Raw genomic sequence first — 22,500 nt, forward strand, 5'->3', positions numbered from 1 at the left:
GATAAGTTGAAAAAATTAAATGTAAAATGGAATAGAAAAGACTGTTATGGCAGTATAAAATTACCTATTGCACCTGGTATTCCCAGGTGGTCTCTCATCCAAGTACTAACCAGGCCCAACACTGCATAGCTTCCAAGATCAGATGAGTTTGGGCATGTCCAGTGTGGTTTGTCTGTAGGTGCTGAAAAACATTAACTTTAGACCTCTATTACTTCTTAACTCAAGTAAATTCATTGATAAGTAGAAAAAATTAAATGTAAAATGTAATAGAAAAGAATGTTATGGCAGTATAAAATGATGTACAGCACCTGGTATTCCCAGGTGTTCTCCCATCCAAGTACTTACCAGGCCCAACACGGCATAGCGTCCAAGATCAGACGAGATTGGGCATGTCCAGTGTGGTTTGGCTGTAGGCCCTCAAAAACATTAACTTTAGACCTCTTTTACTTTTTTACTCAAGTAAATTCATTGATAAGTGGAAAAAAATTAAATGTAAAATGTAATAGAAAAGAATGTTATGGCTGTATAAAATTACCTATTGCACCTGGTATTCCCAGGTGGATTCCCATCCAAGTACTAACCATGCCCAACACTGCATAGCTTCCAAGATCAGACAACATTGGCCATGTCCAGTGTGGTTTGGCTAGAGGTGCTGAAAAGTATTAACTTTAGACCTCTTTTACTTCTTAACTCAAGTAAATTCATTGATAAGTTGAAAAAATTAAATGTAAAATGTAATAGAAAAGAATGTTATGGCTGCATAAAATTACCTACAGCACCTGGTATTCCCAGGTGGTCTCCCATCCAAGTACTAACCAGGAGCAACACTGCATAACTTCGAAGATCAGATGAGATTGGGCATGTCCAGTGTGGTTTGTCTGTAGGTGCTCAAAAACATTAACTTTAGACCTCTATTACTTCTTAACTCAAGTAAATTCATTGATAAGTTGAAAAAATTAAATGTAAAATGTAATAGAAAAGAATGTTATGGCAGTATAAAATGATGTACAGCACCTGGTATTCCCAGGTGTTCTCCCATCCAAGTACTTACCAGGCCCAACACGGCATAGCATCCAAGATCAGACGAGATTGGGCATGTCCAGTGTGGTTCGGCTGTAGGCCCTCAATAACATTAACTTTAGACCTCTTTTACTTCTTTACTCAAGTAAATTCATTGATAATTTGAAAAAATTAAATGTAAAATGTAATAGATAAGACTGTTATGGCAGTATAATATTACCTACAGCACCTAGTATTCCTAGGTGGTCTCCCATCCAAGTACTAACCAGACCCAACACTGCATAGCTTCCAAGGTCAGACGAGATTGGACATGTCCAGTGTGGTTTGGCTGTAGGTGCTCAAAAACATTAACTTTAGACCACTTTTACTTCATAACTCAAGTAAATTCATTGATAAGTTGAAAAAATTAAATGTAAAATGTAATAGAAAAGAATGTTATGGCTGCATAAAATTACCTACAGCACCTGGTATTCCCAGGTGGTCTCCCATCCAAGTACTAACCAGGCCCAACACTGCATAACTTCCAAGATCAGATGAGATTGGGCATGTCCAGTGTGGTTTGTCTGTAGGTGCTCAAAAACATTAACTTTAGACCTCTATTACTTCTTAACTCAAGTAAATTCATTGATAAGTTGAAAAAATTAAATGTAAAATGTAATAGAAAAGACTGTTATGGCAGTATAAAATTACCTACAGCACCTGGAATTCCTAGGTGGTCTCCCATCAAAGTACTAACCAGGTCCAACACTGCATAGCTTCCAAGATCAGACGAGATTGGGCATGTTCAGTGTGGTTTGGCTGTAGGTGCTCAAAAACATTAACTTTAGACCTCTTTTACTTCTTAACTCAAGTAAATTCATTGATAAGTTGAAAAAATTAAATGTAAAATGTAATAGAAAAGAATGTTATGGCTGCATAAAATTACCTACAGCACTTGGTTTTCCTAGGTGGTCTCCCATCTAAGTACTAAACAGGCCTAACACTGCATAGCTTCCAAGATCAGACGAGATTGGGAATGTCCAGTGTGGTTTGGCTGTAGGCGCTCAAAAACATTAACTTTAGACCTCTATTACTTCTTAACTCAAGTAAATTCATTGACAAGTTGAAAAAATTAAATTTAAAATGTAATAGAAAAGAATGTTATGGCAGTATAAAATTACCTACAGCACCTGGTATTCCCACGTGGTCTCCCATCCAAGTACTAACCAGGCCCAACACTGCATAGCTTCCAAGTTCAGACGAGATTGGGCATGTCCAGTGTGGTTTGGCTGTAGGTGCTCAAAAACATTAACTTTAGACCTCTTTTACTTCTTAACTCAAGTAAATTCAATGATAAGTTGAAAAATGAAATGTAAAATGTAATAGAAAAGAATGTTATGGCAGTATAAAATTACCTATTGCACCTGGTATTCCCAGGTGGTCTCCCATACAAGTACTAACCAGGCCCAACACTGCATAGCTTCCAAGATCAGACGAGGTTGGGAATGTCCAGAGTGGTTTGGCTGTAGGTGCTCAAACACATTAACTTTAGACCTCTTTTACTTCTTAACTCAAGTAAATTCATTGATCAGTTGAAAAAATTAAATGTAAAATGTAATAGAAAAGAATGTTATGGCAGTATAAAATTACCTACAGCTCCTGGTATTCAAAGGTGGTCTCCCATCCAAGTACTATCAAGGCCCAACACTGCATAGCTTCCAAGAACAGACAACATTGGCCTTGTCCAGTGTGGTTTGGCTATAGGTGCTAAAAAATATTAACTTTAGACCACTTTTACTTCTTAACTCAAGTAAATTCATTGCTAAGTTGAAAAAATGTAATGTAAAATGTAACAGAAAAGAATGTTATGGCTATATAAAATTACCTACAGCACCTGGTATTCCCAGGTGGTCTCCCATCCAAGTACTAACCAGGCCCAACACTGCATAGCTTCCAAGATCAGACGAGATTGGGCATGTCCAGTGTGGTTTGGCTGTACGTGATAAAAGCGTTAACTTTAGACCTCTATTACTTCTTAACTCAAGTAAATTCATTGATAAGTTGAAAAAATTAAATGTAAAATGTAATAGAAAAGACTGTTATGGCAGTATAAAATTACATACAGCACCTGGGATTCCTAGGTGGACTCCCATCCAAGTACTAACCAGGTCCAACACTGCACAGCTTCAAAGATCAGACGAGATTGGGCATGTCCAGTGTGGTTTGGCTGTAGGTGCTCAAAAACATTAACTTTAGACCTCTTTTACTTCTTAACTCAAGTAAATTCAATGATAAGTTGAAAAAATTAAATGTAAAATGTAATAGAAAAGAATGTTATGGCTGCATAAAATTACCTACAGCACCTGGTATTCCCAGGTGGTCTCCCATCCAAGTACTAACCAGGCCCAACAGTGCATAACTTCCAAAATCAGATGAGATTGGGAATGTCCAGTGTGGTTTGTCTGTAGGTGCTCAAAAACATTAACTTTAGACCTCTATTACTTCTTAACTCAAGTAAATTCATTGATAAGTTGAAAAAATTAAATGTAAAATGTAATAGAAAAGAATGTTATGGCAGTATAAAATGATGTACAGCACCTGGTATTCCCAGGTGTTCTCCCATCCAAGTACTTACCAGGCCCAACACGGCATAGCTTCCAAGATCAGACGAGATTGGGCATGTCCAGTGTGGTTTGACTGTAGGTGCTCAAAAACATTAACTTTAGACATCTTTTACTTCTTAACTCAAGTAAATTCATTGATAAGTTGAAAAAATTAAATTAAAATTTAATAGAAAAGAATGTTATAGCAGTATAAAATTACCTACAGCACCTGGTATTCCCAGGTGGTCTCCCATTCAAGTACTAACCAGGCCCAAAACTGCATAGCTTCCAAGATCAGACGAGATTGGGCATGTCCAGTGTGGTTTGGCTGTAGGCGCTCAAAATTATTAACTTTAGACCTCTTTTACTTCTTAACTCTTGTAAATTCATTGAGAAGTTGAAAAAATGTAATGTAAAATGTAATAGAAAAGAATGTTATGGCTATATAAAATTACCTACAGCACCTGGTATTCCCAGGTGGTCTCCAGTCCAAGTACTAACCAGGCCCAACACTGCATAGCTTCCAAGATCAGACGAAATTGGGCATGTCCAGTGTGGTTTGGCTGTAGGTGCTCAAAAGCATTAACTTTAGACCTCTATTCCTTCTTAACTCAAGTAAATTCATTGATAAGTTGAAAAAATTAAATGTAAAAAGTAATAGAAAAGACTGTTATGGCAGTATAAAATTACCTACAGCTCCTGGTATTCCCAGGTGGTCTCCCATCCAAGTACTAACCAGGCCCAACACTGCATAGCTTCCAAGATCAGATGAGATTGGGCATGTCCACTGTGGTTTGGCTGTAGGTGCTCAAAAACATTAACTTTAGACCTCTTTTACTTCTTAACTCAAGTAAATTCATTGATAAGTTGAAAAAATTAAATGTAAAATGTAATAGAAAAGAATATTTTGGCTGTATAAAATTACCTACAGCACCTGGTATTCCCAGGTGGTCTCCCACCCAAGTACTAACCAGGCCCAACACTGCATAGCTTCCAAGATCAGACGAGATTGGGCATGTCCAGTGTGGTTTGGCTGTTGGTGCTCAAAAACATTAACTTTAGACCTCGATTACTTCTTAACTCAAGTAAATTCATTGATAAGTTGAAAAAATTAAATGTAAAATGGAATAGAAAAGACTGTTATGGCAGTATAAAATTACCTATTGCACCTTAGTATTCCCAGGTGGTCTCTCATCCAAGTACTAACCAGGCCCAACACTGCATAGCTTCCAAGATCAGATGAGTTTGGGCATGTCCAGTGTGGTTTGTCTGTAGGTGCTGAAAAACATTAACTTTAGACCTCTATTACTTCTTAACTCAAGTAAATTCATTGATAAGTAGAAAAAATTAAATGTAAAATGTAATAGAAAAGAATGTTATGGCAGTATAAAATGATGTACAGCACCTGGTATTCCCAGGTGTTCTCCCATCCAAGTACTTACCAGGCCTAACACGGCATAGCGTCCAAGATCAGACGAGATTTGGCATGTCCAGTGTGGTTTGGCTGTAGGCCCTCAAAAACATTAACTTTAGACCTCTTTTACTTCTTTACTCAAGTAAATTCATTGATAAGTGGAAAAAAATTAAATGTAAAATGTAATAGAAAAGAATGTTATGGCTGTATAAAATTACCTATTGCACCTGGTATTCCCAGGTGGATTCCCATCCAAGTACTAACCATGCCCAACACTGCATAGCTTCCAAGATCAGACAACATTGGCCATGTCCAGTGTGGTTTGGCTATAGGTGCTGAAAAGTATTAACTTTAGACCTCTTTTACTTCTTAACTCAAGTAAATTCATTGCTAAGTTGAAAAAATGTAATGTAAAATGTAACAGAAAAGAATGTTATGGCTAGATAAAATTACCTACAGCATCTGGTATTCCCAGGTGGTCTCCCATCCAAGTACTAACCAGGTCCAACACTGCATAGCTTCCAAGATCAGATGAGATTGGGCATGTCCAGTGTGGTTTGGCTGTACGTGGTAAAAGCATTAACTTTAGACCTCTATTACTTCTTAACTCAAGTAAATTCATTGATAAGTTGAAAAAATTAAATGTAAAATGTAATAGAAAAGACTGTTATGGCAGTATAAAATTACCTACAGCACCTGGGATTCCTAGGTGGACTCCCATCCAAGTACTAACCAGGTCCAACACTGCATAGTTTCAAAGATCAGACAAGATTGGGCATGTCCAGTGTGGTTTGGCTGTAGGTGCTCAAAAACATTAACTTTAGACCTCTTTTACTTCTTAACTCAAGTAAATTCATTGATAAGTTGAAAAAATTAAATGTAAAATGTAATAGAAAAGAATGTTATGGCTGCATAAAATTACCTACAGCACCTGGTATTCCCAGGTGGTCTCCCATCCAAGTACTAACCAGGCCCAACACTGCATAACTTCCAAGATCAGATGAGATTGGGCATGTCCAGTGTGGTTTGTCTGTAGGTGCTCAAAAACATTAACTTTAGACCTCTATTACTTCTTAACTCAAGTAAATTCATTGATAAGTTGAAAAAATTAAATGTAAAATGTAATAGAAAAGAATGTTATGGCAGTATAAAATGATGTACAGCACCTGGTATTCCCAGGTGTTCTCCCATCCAAGTACTTACCAGGCCCAACACGGCATAGCTTCCAAGATCAGACGAGATTGGGCATGTCCAGTGTGGTTTGACTGTAGGTGCTCAAAAACATTAACTTTAGACATCTTTTACTTCTTAACTCAAGTAAATTCATTGATAAGTTGAAAAAATTAAATTAAAATTTAATAGAAAAGAATGTTATGGCAGTATAAAATTACCTACAGCACCTGGTATTCCCAGGTGGTCTCCCATTCAAGTACTAACCAGGCCCAAAACTGCATAGCTTCCAAGATCAGACGAGATTGGGCATGTCCAGTGTGGTTTGGCTGTAGGCGCTCAAAATCATTAACTTTGGACCTCTTTTACTTCTTAACTCTTGTAAATTCATTGAGAAGTTGAAAAAATGTAATGTAAAATGTAATAGAAAAGAATGTTATGGCTATATAAAATTACCTACAGCACCTGGTATTCCCAGTTGGTCTCCAGTCCAAGTACTAACCAGGCCCAACACTGCATAGCTTCCAAGATCAGACGAAATTGGGCATGTCCAGTGTGGTTTGGCTGTAGGTGCTCAAAAGCATTAACTTTAGACCTCTATTCCTTCTTAACTCAAGTAAATTCATTGATAAGTTGAAAAAATTAAATGTAAAAAGTAATAGAAAAGACTGTTATGGCAGTATAAAATTACCTACAGCTCCTGGTATTCCCAGGTGGTCTCCCATCCAAGTACTAACCAGGCCCAACACTGCATAGCTTCCAAGATCAGATGAGATTGGGCATGTCCACTGTGGTTTGGCTGTAGGTGCTCAAAAACATTAACTTTAGACCTCTTTTACTTCTTAACTCAAGTAAATTCATTGATAAGTTGAAAAAATTAAATGTAAAATGTAATAGAAAAGAATATTTTGGCTGTATAAAATTACCTACAGCTCCTGGTATTCCCAGGTGGTCTCCCACCCAAGTACTAACCAGGCCCAACACTGCATAGCTTCCAAGATCAGACGAGATTGGGCATGTCCAGTGTGGTTTGGCTGTTGGTGCTCAAAAATATTAACTTTAGACCTCTATTACTTCTTAACTCAAGTAAATTCATTGATAAGTTGAAAAAATTAAATGTAAAATGGAATAGAAAAGACTGTTATGGCAGTATAAAATTACCTATTGCACCTTAGTATTCCCAGGTGGTCTCTCATCCAAGTACTAACCAGGCCCAACACTGCATAGCTTCCAAGATCAGATGAGTTTGGGCATGTCCAGTGTGGTTTGTCTGTAGGTGCTGAAAAACATTAACTTTAGACCTCTATTACTTCTTAACTCAAGTAAATTCATTGATAAGTAGAAAAAATTAAATGTAAAATGTAATAGAAAAGAATGTTATGGCAGTATAAAATGATGTACAGCACCTGGTATTCCCAGGTGTTCTCCCATCCAAGTACTTACCAGGCCTAACACGGCATAGCGTCCAAGATCAGACGAGATTGGGCATGTCCAGTGTGGTTTGGCTGTAGGCCCTCAAAAACATTAACTTTAGAACTCTTTTACTTCTTTACTCAAGTAAATTCATTGATAAGTGGAAAAAAATTAAATGTAAAATGTAATAGAAAAGAATGTTATGGCTGTATAAAATTACCTATTGCACCTGGTATTCCCAGGTGGATTCCCATCCAAGTACTAACCATGCCCAACACTGCATAGCTTCCAAGATCAGACAACATTGGCCATGTCCAGTGTGGTTTGGCTATAGGTGCTGAAAAGTATTAACTTTAGACCTCTTTTACTTCTTAACTCAAGTAAATTCATTGCTAAGTTGAAAAAATGTAATGTAAAATGTAACAGAAAAGAATGTTATGGCTAGATAAAATTACCTACAGCATCTGGTATTCCCAGGTGGTCTCCCATCCAAGTACTAACCAGGTCCAACACTGCATAGCTTCCAAGATCAGACGAGATTGAGCATGTCCAGTGTGGTTTGGCTGTACGTGATAAAAGCATTAACTTTAGACCTCTATTACTTCTTAACTCAAGTAAATTCATTGATAAGTTGAAAAAATTAAATGTAAAATGTAATAGAAAAGACTGTTATGGCAGTATAAAATTACCTACAGCACCTGGGATTCCTAGGTGGACTCCCATCCAAGTACTAACCAGGTCCAACACTGCATAGTTTCAAAGATCAGACAAGATTGGGCATGTCCAGTGTGGTTTGGCTGTAGGTGCTCAAAAACATTAACTTTAGACCTCTTTTACTTCTTAACTCAAGTAAATTCATTGATAAGTTGAAAAAATTAAATGTAAAATGTAATAGAAAAGAATGTTATGGCTGCATAAAATTACCTACAGCACCTGGTATTCCCAGGTGGTCTCCCATCCAAGTACTAACCAGGCCCAACACTGCATAACTTCCAAGATCAGATGAGATTGGGCATGTCCAGAGTGGTTTGTCTGTAGGTGCTCAAAAACATTAACTTTAGACCTCTATTACTTCTTAACTCAAGTAAATTCATTGATAAGTTGAAAAAATTAAATGTAAAATGTAATAGAAAAGAATGTTATGGCAGTATAAAATGATGTACAGCACCTGGTATTCCCAGGTGTTCTCCCATCCAAGTACTTACCAGGCCCAACACGGCATAGCTTCCAAGATCAGATGAGATTGGGCATGTCCAGTGTGGTTTGACTGTAGGTGCTCAAAAACATTAACTTTAGACATCTTTTACTTCTTAACTCAAGTAAATTCATTGATAAGTTGAAAAAATTAAATTAAAATTTAATAGAAAAGAATGTTATGGCAGTATAAAATTACCTACAGCACCTGGTATTCCCAGGTGGTCTCCCATTCAAGTACTAACCAGGCCCAAAACTGCATAGCTTCGAAGATCAGACGAGATTGGGCATGTCCAGTGTGGTTTGGCTGTAGGCGCTCAAAATCATTAACTTTAGACCTCTTTTACTTCTTAACTCTCGTAAATTCATTGAGAAGTTGAAAAAATGTAATGTAAAATGTAATAGAAAAGAATGTTATGGCTATATAAAATTACCTACAGCACCTGGTATTCCCAGGTGGTCTCCAGTCCAAGTACTAACCAGGCCCAACACTGCATAGCTTCCAAGATCAGACGAAATTGGGCATGTCCAGTGTGGTTTGGCTGTAGGTGCTCAAAAGCATTAACTTTAGACCTCTATTCCTTCTTAACTCAAGTAAATTCATTGAGAAGTTGAAAAAATTAAATGTAAAATGGAATAGAAAAGACTGTTATGGCAGTATAAAATTACCTATTGCACCTTAGTATTCCAAGGTGGTCTCTCATCCAAGTACTAACCAGGCCCAACACTGCATAGCTTCCAAGATCAGACGAGATTGGGCATGTCCAGTGTGGTTTGGCTGTTGGTGCTCAAAAACATTAACTTTAGACCTCTATTACTTCTTAACTCAAGTAAATTCATTGATAAGTTGAAAAAATTAAATGTAAAATGGAATAGAAAAGACTGTTATGGCAGTATAAAATTACCTATTGCACCTTAGTATTCCAAGGTGGTCTCTCATCCAAGTACTAACCAGGCCCAACACTGCATAGCTTCCAAGATCAGATGAGTTTGGGCATGTCCAGTGTGGTTTGTCTGTAGGTGCTGAAAAACATTAACTTTAGACCTCTATTACTTCTTAACTCAAGTAAATTCATTGATAAGTTGAAAAATTAAATGTAAAATGGAATAGAAAAGACTGTTATGGCAGTATAAAATTACCTATTGCACCTTAGTATTCCCAGGTGGTCTCTCATCCAAGTACTAACCAGGCCCAACACTGCATAGCTTCCAAGATCAGATGAGTTTGGGCATGTCCAGTGTGGTTTGTCTGTAGGTGCTGAAAAACATTAACTTTAGACCTCTATTACTTCTTAACTCAAGTAAATTCATTGATAAGTAGAAAAAATTAAATGTAAAATGTAATAGAAAAGAATGTTATGGCAGTATAAAATGATGTACAGCACCTGGTATTCCCAGGTGTTCTCCCATCCAAGTACTTACCAGGCCTAACACGGCATAGCGTCCAAGATCAGACGAGATTGGGCATGTCCAGTGTGGTTTGGCTGTAGGCCCTCAAAAACATTAACTTTAGAACTCTTTTACTTCTTTACTCAAGTAAATTCATTGATAAGTGGAAAAAAATTAAATGTAAAATGTAATAGAAAAGAATGTTATGGCTGTATAAAATTACCTATTGCACCTGGTATTCCCAGGTGGATTCCCATCCAAGTACTAACCATGCCCAACACTGCATAGCTTCCAAGATCAGACAACATTGGCCATGTCCAGTGTGGTTTGGCTATAGGTGCTGAAAAGTATTAACTTTAGACCTCTTTTACTTCTTAACTCAAGTAAATTCATTGCTAAGTTGAAAAAATGTAATGTAAAATGTAACAGAAAAGAATGTTATGGCTAGATAAAATTACCTACAGCATCTGGTATTCCCAGGTGGTCTCCCATCCAAGTACTAACCAGGTCCAACACTGCATAGCTTCCAAGATCAGACGAGATTGGGCATGTCCAGTGTGGTTTGGCTGTACGTGATAAAAGCATTAACTTTAGACCTCTATTACTTCTTAACTCAAGTAAATTCATTGATAAGTTGAAAAAATTAAATGTAAAATGTAATAGAAAAGACTGTTATGGCAGTATAAAATTACCTACAGCACCTGGGATTCCTAGGTGGACTCCCATCCAAGTACTAACCAGGTCCAACACTGCATAGTTTCAAAGATCAGACAAGATTGGGCATGTCCAGTGTGGTTTGGCTGTAGGTGCTCAAAAACATTAACTTTAGACCTCTTTTACTTCTTAACTCAAGTAAATTCATTGATAAGTTGAAAAAATTAAATGTAAAATGTAATAGAAAAGAATGTTATGGCTGCATAAAATTACCTACAGCACCTGGTATTCCCAGGTGGTCTCCCATCCAAGTACTAACCAGGCCCAACACTGCATAACTTCCAAGATCAGATGAGATTGGGCATGTCCAGAGTGGTTTGTCTGTAGGTGCTCAAAAACATTAACTTTAGACCTCTATTACTTCTTAACTCAAGTAAATTCATTGATAAGTTGAAAAAATTAAATGTAAAATGTAATAGAAAAGAATGTTATGGCAGTATAAAATGATGTACAGCACCTGGTATTCCCAGGTGTTCTCCCATCCAAGTACTTACCAGGCCCAACACGGCATAGCTTCCAAGATCAGACGAGATTGGGCATGTCCAGTGTGGTTTGACTGTAGGTGCTCAAAAACATTAACTTTAGACATCTTTTACTTCTTAACTCAAGTAAATTCATTGATAAGTTGAAAAAATTAAATTAAAATTTAATAGAAAAGAATGTTATGGCAGTATAAAATTACCTACAGCACCTGGTATTCCCAGGTGGTCTCCCATTCAAGTACTAACCAGGCCCAAAACTGCATAGCTTCGAAGATCAGACGAGATTGGGCATGTCCAGTGTGGTTTGGCTGTAGGCGCTCAAAATCATTAACTTTAGACCTCTTTTACTTCTTAACTCTCGTAAATTCATTGAGAAGTTGAAAAAATGTAATGTAAAATGTAATAGAAAAGAATGTTATGGCTATATAAAATTACCTACAGCACCTGGTATTCCCAGGTGGTCTCCAGTCCAAGTACTAACCAGGCCCAACACTGCATAGCTTCCAAGATCAGACGAAATTGGTCATGTCCAGTGTGGTTTGGCTGTAGGTGCTCAAAAGCATTAACTTTAGACCTCTATTCCTTCTTAACTCAAGTAAATTCATTGATAAGTTGAAAAAATTAAATGTAAAAAGTAATAGAAAAGACTGTTATGGCAGTATAAAATTACCTACAGCTCCTGGTATTCCCAGGTGGTCTCCCATCCAAGTACTAACCAGGCCCAACACTGCATAGCTTCCAAGATCAGATGAGATTGGGCATGTCCACTGTGGTTAGGCTGCAGGTGCTCAAAAACATTAACTTTAGACCTCTATTACTTCTTAACTCAAGAAAATTCATTGATAAGTTGAAAAAACTAAATGTAAAATGTAATAGAAAAGACTGTTATGGCAGTATAAAATTACCTACAGCACCTGGTATTCCCAGGTGGTCTCCCATCCAAGTATTAACCAGGCAAAACACTGCATAGCTTCCAAGATCAGACGAGATTGGGCATGTCCAGTGTGGTTTGGCTGTAGGTGCTCAAAAACATTAACTTTAGACCTCTTTTACTTCTTAACTCAAGTAAATTCATTGATAAGTTGAAAAAATTAAATGTAAAATGTAATAGAAAAGAATATTTTGGCTGTATAAAATTACCTACAGCACCTGGTATTCCCAGGTGGTCTCCCACCCAAGTACTAACCAGGCCCAACACTGCATAGCTTCCAAGATCAGACGAGATTGGGCATGTCCAGTGTGGTTTGGCTGTTGGTGCTCAAAAACATTAACTTTAGACCTCTATTACTTCTTAACTCAAGTAAATTCATTGATAAGTTGAAAAAATTAAATGTAAAATGGAATAGAAAAGACTGTTATGGCAGTATAAAATTACCTATTGCACCTTAGTATTCCAAGGTGGTCTCTCATCCAAGTACTAACCAGGCCCAACACTGCATAGCTTCCAAGATCAGATGAGTTTGGGCATGTCCAGTGTGGTTTGTCTGTAGGTGCTGAAAAACATTAACTTTAGACGTCTATTACTTCTTAACTCAAGTAAATTCATTGATAAGTAGAAAAAATTAAATGTAAAATGTAATAGAAAAGAATGTTATGGCTGTATAAAATTACCTATTGCACCTGGTATTCCCATCCAAGTACTAACCATGCCCAACACTGCATAGCTTCCAAGATCAGACAACATTGGCCATGTCCAGTGTGGTTTGGCTATAGGTGCTGAAAAGTATTAACTTTAGACCTCTTTTACTTCTTAACTCAAGTAAATTCATTGCTAAGTTGAAAAAATGTAATGTAAAATGTAACAGAAAAGAATGTTATGGCTATATAAAATTACCTACAGCATCTGGTATTCCCAGGTGGTCTCCCATCCAAGTACTAACCAGGTCCAACACTGCATAGCTTCAAAGATCAGACGAGATTGGGCATGTCCAGTGTGGTTTGGCTGTTGGTGCTCAAAAACATTAACTTTAGACCTCTTTTACTTCTTAACTCAAGTAAATTCATTGATAAGTTGAAAAAATTAAATGTAAAATGTAATAGAAAAGAATGTTATGGCTGCATAAAATTACCTACAACACCTGGTATTCCCAGGTGGTCTCCCATCCAAGTACTAACCAGGCCCAACACTGCATAACTTCCAAGAGCAGATGAGATTGGGCATGTCCAGTGTGGTTTCTCTGTAGGTGCTCAAAAACATTAACTTTAGACCTCTATTACTTCTTAACTCAAGTAAATTCATTGATAAGTTGAAAAAATTAAATGTAAAATGTAATAGAAAAGAATGTTATGGCAGTATAAAATGATGTACAGCACCTGGTATTCCCAGGTGTTCTCCCATCCAAGTACTTACGAGGCCCAACACGGCATAGCATCCAAGATCAGACGAGATTGGGCATGTCCAGTGTGGTTTGGCTGTAGGGCCTCAATAACATTAACTTTAGACCTCTTTTACTTCTTTACTCAAGTAAATTCATTGATAATTTGAAAAAATTAAATGTAAAATGTAATAGATAAGACTGTTATGGCAGTATAATATTACCTACAGCACCTAGTATTCCTAGGTGGTCTCCCATCCAAGTACTAACCAGACCCAACACTGCATAGTTTCCAAGATCAGACGAGATTGGATATGTCCAGTGTGGTTTGGCTGTAGGTGCTCAAAAACATTAACTTTAGACCACTTTTACTTCTTAACTCAAGTAAATTAATTGATAAGTTGAAAAAATTAAATGTAAAATGTAATAGAAAAGAATGTTATGGCTGCATAAAATTACCTACAGCACCTGGTATTCCCAGGTGTTCTCCCATCCAAGTACTTACCAGGCCCAACACGGCATAGCATCCAAGATCAGACGAGATTGGGCATGTCCAGTGTGGTTTGGCTGTAGGCCCTCAATAACATTAACTTTAGACCTCTTTTACTTCTTTACTCAAGTAAATTCATTGATAATTTGAAAAAATTTAATGTAAAATGTAATAGATAAGACTGTTATGGCACTATAATATTACCTACAGCAACTAGTATTCCTAGGGGGTCTCCCATCCAAGTACTAACCAGACCCAACACTGCATAGCTTCCAAGATCAGATGAGATTGGGCATGTCCAGTGTGGTTTGGCTGTAGGTGGTCAAAAATATTAACTTCAGACATCTTTTACTTCTTAACTCAAGTAAATTCATTGATAAGTTGAAAAAATGTAATGTAAAATGTAATAGAAAAGAATGTTATGGCAGTATAAAATTACCTACAGCTCCTAGTAGTCCCAGGTGGTCTCCCATCCAAGTACTAACCAGGCCCAACACTGCATAGTTTCCAAGATCAGACGAGATTGGGCATGTCCACTGTGGTTTGGCTGTAGGTGCTCAAAAGCATTAAATTTAGACCGCTTTTACTTCTTAACACAAGTAAATTCATTGATAAGTTGAAAAAATTAAATGTAACATGTAATAGAAAAGAATGTTATGGCAGTATAAAATTACCTACAGCACCTGGGATTCCTAGGTAGTCTCCCACCCAAGTACTAACCAGTCCCAACACTGCATAGCTTCCAAGATCAGACGAGATTGGGCATGTCCAGTGTGGTTTGAATGTAGGTGCTCAAAAACATTAACTTTAGACCTCTATTACTTCTTAACTCAAGGAAATTCATTGATAAGTTGAAAAAATTAAATGTAAAATGTAATAGAACAGAATGTTATGGCAGTATAAAATTACCTACTGCACCTGATTTTCCCAGGTGGTCTCCCATCCAAGTATTGACCAGGCCCAACACTGCATAGCTACCAAGATAAGACGAGATTGGGCATGTCCATTATGGATTGGCTGTAGGTGCTCAAAAGTATTAACTTTAGACCTCTCTTACTTCTTAACTCAAGGAAATTCATTGATAAGTTGAAAAAATTAAATGTAAAATGTAATAGAAAAGAATGATATTGCAGTATAAAATTACTTACAGCACCTGGTATCCCCAGGTCGTCTCCCATCCAAGTACTAACCAGGCCCAACACTGCATAGCTTCCAAGATCAGATGAGATTGGGCATGTCCAGTGTGGTTTGGCTGTAGGTGCTCAAAAATATTAACTTTAGACCTCTTTTACTTCTTAACTCAAGTAAATTCAATGATAAGTTGAAAAATTAAATGTAAAATGTAATAGAAAAGAATGTTTTGGCAGTATAAAATTACCTACAGCTCCTGGTATTCCCAGGTGGTCTCACATCCAAGTACTAACCAGGCCCAACACTGCATAGTTTCCAAGATCAGACGAGATTGGGCATGTCCACTGTGGTTGGGCTGTAGGTGCTCAAAAACATTAACTTTAGACCTCTATTACTTCTTAAATCAAGTAAATTCATTGATAAGTTGAAAAAATTAAATGTAAAATGTAATAGAAAAGAATGTTATGGCAGTATAAAATTACCTACAGCACCTGGTATTCCCAGGTGGTCTCCCGTCCAGGTACTAACCAGGCCCAACACTGCATAGCTTCCAAGATCAGACGAGATTGGGCATGTCCAGTGTGGTTTGTCTGTACGTGCTCAAAAACATTAACTTTAGACCTCTTTTACTTCTTAACTCAAGTAAATTAATAGATAAGTTGAAAAAATGAAATGTAAAATGTAATAGAAAAGAATGTTTTGGCTGTCTAAAATTACCTATAGCACCTGGTATTCCCAGGTGGTCTCCCATCCAAGTACAAACCAGGCCCAACACTGCATAGCTTCCAAGATCAGACGAGATTGGGCATGTCCACTGTGGTTTGGCTGTAGGTGCTCAAAAGTATTAAATTTAGACCGCTATTACGTCTTAGCACAAGTAAATTCATTGATAAGTTGAAAAAATTAAAATGTAAACTGTAATAGAAAAGAATGTTATGGCAGTATAAAATTACCTACAGCACCTGGGTTTCCTAGGTAGTCTCCCATCCAATTACTAACCAGTCCCAACACTGCATAGCTTCCAAGATCAGATGAGATTGGGCATGTCCAGTATGGTTTGGCTGTAGGTGCTCAAAAACATTAACTTTAGACCTCTATTACTTCTTAACTCAAGTAAATTCATTGATAAGTAGAAAAAATTAAATGTAAAATGTAATAGAAAAGAATGTTATGGCTGCATAAAATTACCTACAGCACCTGGTATTCCCAGGTGGTTTCCCATCCAAGTACTAACCAGGCCCAACACTGCATAGCTTCCAAGATCAGACGAGATTGGGCATGTCCAGTGTGGTTTGGCTGTAGGTGCTCAAAAACATTAACTTTAGACCTCTATTACTTCATAACTCAAGTAAATTCATTGACAAGTTGAAAAAATTAAATTTAAAATGTAATAGAAAAGAATGTTATGGCAGTATAAAATCACAAACAGCACCTGGTATTCCCAGGTGGTCTCCCATCCAAGTACTAACCAGGCCCATCACTGCATAGCTTCCAAGATCAGACGAGATTGGATATGTCCAGTGTGGTTTGGCTGTAGGTGCTCAAAAACATTAACTTTAGACCACTTTTACTTCTTAACTCAAGTAAATTAATTGATAAGTTGAAAAAATTAAATGTAAAATGTAATAGAAAAGAATGTTATGGCTGCATAAAATTACCTACAGCACCTGGTATTCCCAGGTGTTCTCCCATCCAAGTACTTACCAGGCCCAACACGGCATAGCATCCAAGATCAGACGAGATTGGGCATGTCCAGTGTGGTTTGGCTGTAGGCCCTCAATAACATTAACTTCAGACATCTTTTACTTCTTAACTCAAGTAAATTCATTGATAAGTTGAAAAAATGTAATGTAAAATGTAATAGAAAAGAATGTTATGGCAGTATAAAATTACCTACAGCTCCTGGTAGTCCCAGGTGGTCTCCCATCCAAGTACTAACCAGGCCCAACACTGCATAGTTTCCAAGATCAGACGAGATTGGGCATGTCCACTGTGGTTTGGCTGTAGGTGCTCAAAAGCATTAAATTTAGACCGCTTTTACTTCTTAACACAAGTAAATTCATTGATAAGTTGAAAAAATTAAATGTAACATGTAATAGAAAAGAATGTTATGGCAGTATAAAATTACCTACAGCACCTGGGATTCCTAGGTAGTCTCCCACCCAAGTACTAACCAGTCCCAACACTGCATAGCTTCCAAGATCAGATGAGATTGGGCATGTCCAGTGTGGTTTGAATGTAGGTGCTCAAAAACATTAACTTTAGACCTCTATTACTTCTTAACTCAAGGAAATTCATTGATAAGTTGAAAAAATTAAATGTAAAATGTAATAGAACAGAATGTTATGGCTATATAAAATTACCTACTGCACCTGATTTTCCCAGGTGGTCTCCCATCCAAGTATTGACCAGGCCCAACACTGCATAGCTACCAAGATAAGACGAGATTGGGCATGTCCATTGTGGATTGGCTGTAGGTGCTCAAAAGTATTAACTTTAGACCTCTCTTACTTCTTAACTCAAGGAAATTCATTGATAAGTTGAAAAAATTAAATGTAAAATGTAATAGAAAAGAATGATATTGCAGTATAAAATTACTTACAGCACCTGGTATCCCCAGGTCGTCTCCCATCCAAGTACTAACCAGGCCCAACACTGCATAGCTTCCAAGATCAGATGAGATTGGGCATGTCCAGTGTGGTTTGGCTGTAGGTGCTCAAAAATATTAACTTTAGACCTCTTTTACTTCTTAACTCAAGTAAATTCAATGATAAGTTGAAAAATTAAATGTAAAATGTAATAGAAAAGAATGTTTTGGCAGCATAAAATTACCTACAGCTCCTGGTATTCCCAGGTGGTCTCACATCCAAGTACTAACCAGGCCCAACACTGCATAGTTTGCAAGATCAGACGAGATTGGGCATGTCCACTGTGGTTGGGCTGTAGGTGCTCAAAAACATTAACTTTAGACCTCTATTACTTCTTAACTCAAGTAAATTCATTGATAAGTTGAAAAAATTAAATGTAAAATGTAATAGAAAAGAATGTTATGGCAGTATAAAATTACCTACAGCACCTGGTATTCCCAGGTGGTCTCCCGTCCAGGTACTAACCAGGCCCAACACTGCATAGCTTCCAAGATCAGACGAGATTGGGCATGTCCAGTGTGGTTTGTCTGTACGTGCTCAAAAACATTAACTTTAGACCTCTTTTACTTCTTAACTCAAGTAAATTAATAGATAAGTTGAAAAAATGAAATGTAAAATGTAATAGAAAAGAATGTTTTGGCTGTCTAAAATTACCTATAGCACCTGGTATTCCCAGGTGGTCTCCCATCCAAGTACAAACCAGGCCCAACACTGCATAGCTTCCAAGATCAGACGAGATTGGGCATGTCCACTGTGGTTTGGCTGTAGGTGCTCAAAAGTATTAAATTTAGACCGCTATTACGTCTTAACACAAGTAAATTCATTGATAAGTTGAAAAAATTAAAATGTAAACTGTAATAGAAAAGAATGTTATGGCAGTATAAAATTACCTACAGCACCTGGGTTTCCTAGGTAGTCTCCCATCCAAATACTAACCAGTCCCAACAATGCATAGCTTCCAAGATCAGATGAGATTGGGCATGTCCAGTATGGTTTGGCTGTAGGTGCTCAAAAACATTAACTTTAGACCTCTATTACTTCTTAACTCAAGTAAATTCATTGATAAGTAGAAAAAATTAAATGTAAAATGTAATAGAAAAGACTGTTATGGCAGTATAAAATTACCTACAGCACCTGGTATTCCTAGGTGTTCTCCCATCCAAGTACTAACCAGGTCCAACACTGCATAGCTTCCAAGATCAGACAAAATTGGGCATGTTCAGTGTGGTTTGGCTGTAGGTGCTCAAAAACATTAACTTTAGACCTCTTTTACTTCTTAACTCAAGAAAATTCATTGATAAGTTGAAAAAATTAAATGTAAAATGTAATAGAAAAGAATGTTATGGCTGCATAAAATTACCTACAGCACCTGGTATTCCCAGGTGGTTTCCCATCCAAGTACTAACCAGGCCCAACACTGCATAGCTTCCAAGATCAGACGAGATTGGGCATGTCCAGTGTGGTTTGGCTGTAGGTGTTCAAAAACATTAACTTTAGACCTCTATTACTTCATAACTCAAGTAAATTCATTGACAAGTTGAAAAAATTAAATTTAAAATGTAATAGAAAAGAATGTTATGGCAGTATAAAATCACAAACAGCACCTGGTATTCCCAGGTGGTCTCCCATCCAAGTACTAACCAGGCCCATCACTGCATAGCTTCCAAGTTCAGACGAGATTGGGCATGTCCAGTGTGGTTTGGCTGTAGGTGCTCAAAAACATTAACTTTAGACCTCTTTTACTTCTTAACTCAAGTAAATTCAATGATAAATTGAAAAATGAAATGTAAAATGTAATAGAAAAGAATGTTATGGCAGTATAAAATTACCTACAGCACCTGGTATTCCAAGGTGGTCTCCCATCCAAGTACTAACCAGGCCCAACACTGCATAGCTTCCAAGATCAGACGAGGTTGGGCATGTCCAGTGTGGTTTGGCTGTAGGTACTCAAAATCATTACCTTTAGACATCTATTACTTCTTAACTCAAGTAAATTCATTGATAAGTTGAAAAAATTAAATGTAAAATGTAATAGAAAAGAATGTTATGGCAGTATAAAATTACCTACAGCACCTGGTATTCCCAGGTGGTCTCCCATTCAAGTACTAACCAGGCCCAAAACTGCATAGCTTCCAAGATCAGATGAGATTGGGCATGTCCAGTGTGGTTTGGCTGTAGTCACTCAAAAACATTAACTTTAGACCTCTTTTACTTCTTAACTCAAGTAAATTCATTGATAAGTTGAAAAAATGTAATGTAAAATGTAATAGAAAAGAATTTTATGGCAGTATAAAATTAACTACAGCTCTTGGTAGTCCCAGGTGGTCTCCCATCCAAGTACTAACCAGGCCCAACTCTGCATAGCTTCCAAGATCAGACGAGATTGAGCATGTCCACTGTGGTTTGGCTGTAGGTGCTCAAAAGCATTAAATTTAAGACCGCTTTTACTTCTTAACACAAGTAAATTCATTGCTAAGTTGAAAAAATGTAATAGAAAAGAAAGTTATAGCTATATAAAATTACCTACAGCACCTGGTATTCCCAGGTGGTCTCCCATCCAAGTACTAACCAGAACCAACACTGCATAGCTTCCAAGATCAGACGAGATTGGGCATGTCCAGTGTGGTTTGGCTGTAGGTGATAAAAGCCTTAACTTTAGACCTCTATTACTTCTTAACTCAAGTAAATTCATTGATAAGTTGAAAAAATTAAATGTAAAATGTAATAGAATAGACTGTTATGGCAGTATAAAATTACCTACAGCACCTCGTATTCCCAGGTGGATTCCCATCCAAGTACTAACCATGCCCAACACTGCATAGCTTCCAAGATCAGACAACATTGGCCATGTCCAGTGTGGTTTGGCTATAGGTGCTGAAAAATATTAACTTTAGACCTCTTTTACTACTTAACTCAAGAAAATTCATTGCTAAGTTGAAAAAATGTAATGTAAAATGTAATAGAAAAGAATGTTATGGCAGTATAAAACTACCTACAGCTCCTGGTATTCCCAGGTGGTCTCCCATCCAAGTACTAACCAGGCCCAACACTGCATAGCTTCCAAGATCAGACGAGATTGGGCATGTCCACTGTGGTTTGGTTGTAGGTGCTCAAATGCCTTAAATTTAGACCGCTATTACTTCTTAACACAAGTAAATTCATTGATAAGTTGAAAAAATTAAATGTAAAATGTAATAGAAAAGAATGTTATGGCAGTATAAAATTACCTACAGCACCTGGGATTCCTAGGTTGTCTCCCATCCAAGTACTAACCAGTCCCAACACTGCATAGCTTCCAAGTTCAGACGAGATTGGGCATGTCCAGTGTGGTTTGGCTGTAGGTGCTCAAAAACATTAACTTTAGACCTCTTTTACTTCTTAACTCAAGTAAATTCAATGATAAATTGAAAAATGAAATGTAAAATGTAATAGAAAAGAATGTTATGGCAGTATAAAATTACCTACAGCACCTGGTATTCCAAGGTGGTCTCCCATCCAAGTACTAACCAGGCCCAACACTGCATAGCTTCCAAGATCAGACAAGGTTGGGCATGTCCAGTGTGGTTTGGCTGTAGGTACTCAAAATCATTACCTTTAGACCTCTATTACTTCTTAACTCAAGTAAATTCATTGATAAGTTTAAAAAATTAAATGTAAAATGTAATAGAAAAGAATGTTATGGCAGTATAAAATTACCTACAGCACCTGGTATTCCCCGGTGGTCTCCCATTCAAGTACTAACCAGGCCCAAAACTGCATAGCTTCCAAGATCAGACGAGATTGGGCATGTCCAGTGTGGTTTGGCTGTAGTCACTCAAAAACATTAACTTTAGACCTCTTTTACTTCTTAACTCAAGTAAATTCATTGATAAGTTGAAAAAATGTAATGTAAAATGTAATAGAAAAGAATGTTATGGCAGTATAAAATTAACTACAGCTCTTGGTAGTCCCAGGTGGTCTCCCATCCAAGTACTAACCAGGCCCAACTCTGCATAGCTTCCAAGATCAGACGAGATTGGGCATGTCCACTGTGGTTTGGCTGTAGGTGCTCAAAAGCATTAAATTTAAGACCGCTTTTACTTCTTAACACAAGTAAATTCATTGCTAAGTTGAAAAAATGTAATAGAAAAGAATGTTATAGATATATAAAATTACCTACAGCACCTGGTATTCCCAGGTGGTCTCCCATCCAAGTACTAACCAGAACCAACACTGCATAGCTTCCAAGATCAGACGAGATTGGGCATGTCCAGTGTGGTTTGGCTGTAGGTGATAAAAGCCTTAACTTTAGACCTCTATTACTTCTTAACTCAAGTAAATTCATTGATAAGTTGAAAAAATTAAATGTAAAATGTAATAGAAAAGACTGTTATGGCAGTATAAAATTACCTACAGCACCTGGTATTCCCAGGTGGATTCCCATCCAAGTACTAACCATGCCCAACACTGCATAGCTTCCAAGATCAGACAACATTGGCCATGTCCAGTGTGGTTTGGCTATAGGTGCTGAAAAATATTAACTTTAGACCTCTTTTACT

General features: G+C 37.3%; 5 non-coding genes and 69 pseudogenes across 5 annotated transcripts; all 74 read right to left on the reverse strand.

Annotated features, from left to right (window-relative positions):
* Window positions 1–61: 61 nt before the first annotated feature.
* LOC148446731 (5S ribosomal RNA) lies at window positions 62–180 on the reverse strand (annotated as a pseudogene).
* A 116-nt stretch (window positions 181–296) lies between these two features.
* LOC148446732 (5S ribosomal RNA) lies at window positions 297–415 on the reverse strand (annotated as a pseudogene).
* Window positions 416–767: 352 nt separating this feature from the next.
* On the reverse strand, window positions 768–886 carry LOC148446733 (5S ribosomal RNA; annotated as a pseudogene).
* A 351-nt stretch (window positions 887–1,237) lies between these two features.
* LOC148446734 (5S ribosomal RNA) lies at window positions 1,238–1,356 on the reverse strand (annotated as a pseudogene).
* A 116-nt stretch (window positions 1,357–1,472) lies between these two features.
* Window positions 1,473–1,591, reverse strand: LOC148446735 (5S ribosomal RNA). The gene has a single exon (XR_015875501.1). It is a non-coding gene; the product is annotated as a 5S ribosomal RNA (ribosomal RNA).
* Window positions 1,592–1,707: 116 nt separating this feature from the next.
* On the reverse strand, window positions 1,708–1,826 carry LOC148446736 (5S ribosomal RNA; annotated as a pseudogene).
* Window positions 1,827–1,942: 116 nt separating this feature from the next.
* Window positions 1,943–2,061, reverse strand: LOC148446737 (5S ribosomal RNA; annotated as a pseudogene).
* A 116-nt stretch (window positions 2,062–2,177) lies between these two features.
* LOC148446738 (5S ribosomal RNA) lies at window positions 2,178–2,296 on the reverse strand. The gene has a single exon (XR_015875250.1). It is a non-coding gene; the product is annotated as a 5S ribosomal RNA (ribosomal RNA).
* A 115-nt stretch (window positions 2,297–2,411) lies between these two features.
* Window positions 2,412–2,530, reverse strand: LOC148446739 (5S ribosomal RNA; annotated as a pseudogene).
* A 351-nt stretch (window positions 2,531–2,881) lies between these two features.
* Window positions 2,882–3,000, reverse strand: LOC148446740 (5S ribosomal RNA; annotated as a pseudogene).
* A 115-nt stretch (window positions 3,001–3,115) lies between these two features.
* Window positions 3,116–3,234, reverse strand: LOC148446741 (5S ribosomal RNA; annotated as a pseudogene).
* A 116-nt stretch (window positions 3,235–3,350) lies between these two features.
* LOC148446742 (5S ribosomal RNA) lies at window positions 3,351–3,469 on the reverse strand (annotated as a pseudogene).
* A 116-nt stretch (window positions 3,470–3,585) lies between these two features.
* LOC148446743 (5S ribosomal RNA) lies at window positions 3,586–3,704 on the reverse strand (annotated as a pseudogene).
* A 115-nt stretch (window positions 3,705–3,819) lies between these two features.
* Window positions 3,820–3,938, reverse strand: LOC148446744 (5S ribosomal RNA; annotated as a pseudogene).
* A 116-nt stretch (window positions 3,939–4,054) lies between these two features.
* Window positions 4,055–4,173, reverse strand: LOC148446745 (5S ribosomal RNA; annotated as a pseudogene).
* Window positions 4,174–4,289: 116 nt separating this feature from the next.
* Window positions 4,290–4,408, reverse strand: LOC148446746 (5S ribosomal RNA; annotated as a pseudogene).
* A 116-nt stretch (window positions 4,409–4,524) lies between these two features.
* On the reverse strand, window positions 4,525–4,643 carry LOC148446747 (5S ribosomal RNA; annotated as a pseudogene).
* An 823-nt stretch (window positions 4,644–5,466) lies between these two features.
* Window positions 5,467–5,585, reverse strand: LOC148446748 (5S ribosomal RNA; annotated as a pseudogene).
* A 115-nt stretch (window positions 5,586–5,700) lies between these two features.
* LOC148446749 (5S ribosomal RNA) lies at window positions 5,701–5,819 on the reverse strand (annotated as a pseudogene).
* A 116-nt stretch (window positions 5,820–5,935) lies between these two features.
* On the reverse strand, window positions 5,936–6,054 carry LOC148446750 (5S ribosomal RNA). Its single transcript, XR_015875502.1, has one exon. It is a non-coding gene; the product is annotated as a 5S ribosomal RNA (ribosomal RNA).
* A 116-nt stretch (window positions 6,055–6,170) lies between these two features.
* LOC148446751 (5S ribosomal RNA) lies at window positions 6,171–6,289 on the reverse strand (annotated as a pseudogene).
* Window positions 6,290–6,404: 115 nt separating this feature from the next.
* On the reverse strand, window positions 6,405–6,523 carry LOC148446752 (5S ribosomal RNA; annotated as a pseudogene).
* A 116-nt stretch (window positions 6,524–6,639) lies between these two features.
* LOC148446753 (5S ribosomal RNA) lies at window positions 6,640–6,758 on the reverse strand (annotated as a pseudogene).
* Window positions 6,759–6,874: 116 nt separating this feature from the next.
* On the reverse strand, window positions 6,875–6,993 carry LOC148446754 (5S ribosomal RNA; annotated as a pseudogene).
* Window positions 6,994–7,109: 116 nt separating this feature from the next.
* LOC148446755 (5S ribosomal RNA) lies at window positions 7,110–7,228 on the reverse strand (annotated as a pseudogene).
* An 823-nt stretch (window positions 7,229–8,051) lies between these two features.
* Window positions 8,052–8,170, reverse strand: LOC148446756 (5S ribosomal RNA; annotated as a pseudogene).
* A 115-nt stretch (window positions 8,171–8,285) lies between these two features.
* On the reverse strand, window positions 8,286–8,404 carry LOC148446757 (5S ribosomal RNA; annotated as a pseudogene).
* A 116-nt stretch (window positions 8,405–8,520) lies between these two features.
* Window positions 8,521–8,639, reverse strand: LOC148446758 (5S ribosomal RNA; annotated as a pseudogene).
* A 116-nt stretch (window positions 8,640–8,755) lies between these two features.
* LOC148446759 (5S ribosomal RNA) lies at window positions 8,756–8,874 on the reverse strand (annotated as a pseudogene).
* Window positions 8,875–8,989: 115 nt separating this feature from the next.
* Window positions 8,990–9,108, reverse strand: LOC148446760 (5S ribosomal RNA; annotated as a pseudogene).
* A 116-nt stretch (window positions 9,109–9,224) lies between these two features.
* On the reverse strand, window positions 9,225–9,343 carry LOC148446761 (5S ribosomal RNA; annotated as a pseudogene).
* Window positions 9,344–10,637: 1,294 nt separating this feature from the next.
* Window positions 10,638–10,756, reverse strand: LOC148446762 (5S ribosomal RNA; annotated as a pseudogene).
* Window positions 10,757–10,871: 115 nt separating this feature from the next.
* On the reverse strand, window positions 10,872–10,990 carry LOC148446763 (5S ribosomal RNA; annotated as a pseudogene).
* A 116-nt stretch (window positions 10,991–11,106) lies between these two features.
* Window positions 11,107–11,225, reverse strand: LOC148446764 (5S ribosomal RNA; annotated as a pseudogene).
* A 116-nt stretch (window positions 11,226–11,341) lies between these two features.
* On the reverse strand, window positions 11,342–11,460 carry LOC148446765 (5S ribosomal RNA; annotated as a pseudogene).
* Window positions 11,461–11,575: 115 nt separating this feature from the next.
* LOC148446766 (5S ribosomal RNA) lies at window positions 11,576–11,694 on the reverse strand (annotated as a pseudogene).
* Window positions 11,695–11,810: 116 nt separating this feature from the next.
* LOC148446767 (5S ribosomal RNA) lies at window positions 11,811–11,929 on the reverse strand (annotated as a pseudogene).
* A 116-nt stretch (window positions 11,930–12,045) lies between these two features.
* On the reverse strand, window positions 12,046–12,164 carry LOC148446768 (5S ribosomal RNA; annotated as a pseudogene).
* A 116-nt stretch (window positions 12,165–12,280) lies between these two features.
* Window positions 12,281–12,399, reverse strand: LOC148446769 (5S ribosomal RNA; annotated as a pseudogene).
* Window positions 12,400–12,515: 116 nt separating this feature from the next.
* Window positions 12,516–12,634, reverse strand: LOC148446770 (5S ribosomal RNA; annotated as a pseudogene).
* A 575-nt stretch (window positions 12,635–13,209) lies between these two features.
* Window positions 13,210–13,328, reverse strand: LOC148446771 (5S ribosomal RNA; annotated as a pseudogene).
* Window positions 13,329–13,444: 116 nt separating this feature from the next.
* On the reverse strand, window positions 13,445–13,563 carry LOC148446772 (5S ribosomal RNA; annotated as a pseudogene).
* A 351-nt stretch (window positions 13,564–13,914) lies between these two features.
* LOC148446773 (5S ribosomal RNA) lies at window positions 13,915–14,033 on the reverse strand (annotated as a pseudogene).
* A 116-nt stretch (window positions 14,034–14,149) lies between these two features.
* On the reverse strand, window positions 14,150–14,268 carry LOC148446774 (5S ribosomal RNA; annotated as a pseudogene).
* A 116-nt stretch (window positions 14,269–14,384) lies between these two features.
* LOC148446775 (5S ribosomal RNA) lies at window positions 14,385–14,503 on the reverse strand (annotated as a pseudogene).
* Window positions 14,504–14,619: 116 nt separating this feature from the next.
* LOC148446776 (5S ribosomal RNA) lies at window positions 14,620–14,738 on the reverse strand (annotated as a pseudogene).
* Window positions 14,739–14,854: 116 nt separating this feature from the next.
* Window positions 14,855–14,973, reverse strand: LOC148446777 (5S ribosomal RNA; annotated as a pseudogene).
* A 351-nt stretch (window positions 14,974–15,324) lies between these two features.
* On the reverse strand, window positions 15,325–15,443 carry LOC148446778 (5S ribosomal RNA; annotated as a pseudogene).
* A 115-nt stretch (window positions 15,444–15,558) lies between these two features.
* LOC148446779 (5S ribosomal RNA) lies at window positions 15,559–15,677 on the reverse strand (annotated as a pseudogene).
* Window positions 15,678–15,793: 116 nt separating this feature from the next.
* LOC148446780 (5S ribosomal RNA) lies at window positions 15,794–15,912 on the reverse strand (annotated as a pseudogene).
* Window positions 15,913–16,028: 116 nt separating this feature from the next.
* LOC148446781 (5S ribosomal RNA) lies at window positions 16,029–16,147 on the reverse strand (annotated as a pseudogene).
* Window positions 16,148–16,264: 117 nt separating this feature from the next.
* On the reverse strand, window positions 16,265–16,383 carry LOC148446782 (5S ribosomal RNA; annotated as a pseudogene).
* A 116-nt stretch (window positions 16,384–16,499) lies between these two features.
* LOC148446783 (5S ribosomal RNA) lies at window positions 16,500–16,618 on the reverse strand. Its single transcript, XR_015875566.1, has one exon. It is a non-coding gene; the product is annotated as a 5S ribosomal RNA (ribosomal RNA).
* Window positions 16,619–16,734: 116 nt separating this feature from the next.
* Window positions 16,735–16,853, reverse strand: LOC148446784 (5S ribosomal RNA; annotated as a pseudogene).
* A 116-nt stretch (window positions 16,854–16,969) lies between these two features.
* Window positions 16,970–17,088, reverse strand: LOC148446785 (5S ribosomal RNA; annotated as a pseudogene).
* A 116-nt stretch (window positions 17,089–17,204) lies between these two features.
* LOC148446786 (5S ribosomal RNA) lies at window positions 17,205–17,323 on the reverse strand (annotated as a pseudogene).
* A 116-nt stretch (window positions 17,324–17,439) lies between these two features.
* LOC148446787 (5S ribosomal RNA) lies at window positions 17,440–17,558 on the reverse strand (annotated as a pseudogene).
* A 351-nt stretch (window positions 17,559–17,909) lies between these two features.
* Window positions 17,910–18,028, reverse strand: LOC148446788 (5S ribosomal RNA; annotated as a pseudogene).
* Window positions 18,029–18,143: 115 nt separating this feature from the next.
* LOC148446789 (5S ribosomal RNA) lies at window positions 18,144–18,262 on the reverse strand (annotated as a pseudogene).
* Window positions 18,263–18,378: 116 nt separating this feature from the next.
* Window positions 18,379–18,497, reverse strand: LOC148446790 (5S ribosomal RNA; annotated as a pseudogene).
* Window positions 18,498–18,613: 116 nt separating this feature from the next.
* On the reverse strand, window positions 18,614–18,732 carry LOC148446791 (5S ribosomal RNA; annotated as a pseudogene).
* Window positions 18,733–18,849: 117 nt separating this feature from the next.
* LOC148446792 (5S ribosomal RNA) lies at window positions 18,850–18,968 on the reverse strand (annotated as a pseudogene).
* Window positions 18,969–19,084: 116 nt separating this feature from the next.
* LOC148446793 (5S ribosomal RNA) lies at window positions 19,085–19,203 on the reverse strand (annotated as a pseudogene).
* Window positions 19,204–19,319: 116 nt separating this feature from the next.
* On the reverse strand, window positions 19,320–19,438 carry LOC148446794 (5S ribosomal RNA). The gene has a single exon (XR_015875567.1). It is a non-coding gene; the product is annotated as a 5S ribosomal RNA (ribosomal RNA).
* Window positions 19,439–19,554: 116 nt separating this feature from the next.
* Window positions 19,555–19,673, reverse strand: LOC148446795 (5S ribosomal RNA; annotated as a pseudogene).
* A 115-nt stretch (window positions 19,674–19,788) lies between these two features.
* LOC148446796 (5S ribosomal RNA) lies at window positions 19,789–19,907 on the reverse strand (annotated as a pseudogene).
* A 116-nt stretch (window positions 19,908–20,023) lies between these two features.
* On the reverse strand, window positions 20,024–20,142 carry LOC148446797 (5S ribosomal RNA; annotated as a pseudogene).
* A 340-nt stretch (window positions 20,143–20,482) lies between these two features.
* Window positions 20,483–20,601, reverse strand: LOC148446798 (5S ribosomal RNA; annotated as a pseudogene).
* Window positions 20,602–20,951: 350 nt separating this feature from the next.
* On the reverse strand, window positions 20,952–21,070 carry LOC148446799 (5S ribosomal RNA; annotated as a pseudogene).
* A 116-nt stretch (window positions 21,071–21,186) lies between these two features.
* Window positions 21,187–21,305, reverse strand: LOC148446800 (5S ribosomal RNA; annotated as a pseudogene).
* Window positions 21,306–21,420: 115 nt separating this feature from the next.
* Window positions 21,421–21,539, reverse strand: LOC148446801 (5S ribosomal RNA; annotated as a pseudogene).
* Window positions 21,540–21,655: 116 nt separating this feature from the next.
* LOC148446802 (5S ribosomal RNA) lies at window positions 21,656–21,774 on the reverse strand (annotated as a pseudogene).
* A 116-nt stretch (window positions 21,775–21,890) lies between these two features.
* LOC148446803 (5S ribosomal RNA) lies at window positions 21,891–22,009 on the reverse strand (annotated as a pseudogene).
* Window positions 22,010–22,114: 105 nt separating this feature from the next.
* LOC148446804 (5S ribosomal RNA) lies at window positions 22,115–22,233 on the reverse strand (annotated as a pseudogene).
* Between the last annotated feature and the right edge of the window lie 267 nt (window positions 22,234–22,500).

Source organism: Taudactylus pleione, unplaced genomic scaffold, assembly GCF_031769625.1.
Source record: "Taudactylus pleione unplaced genomic scaffold, aTauple2 ptg001270l, whole genome shotgun sequence".
NCBI classification, from domain to species: Eukaryota; Metazoa; Chordata; class Amphibia; order Anura; family Myobatrachidae; genus Taudactylus; species Taudactylus pleione.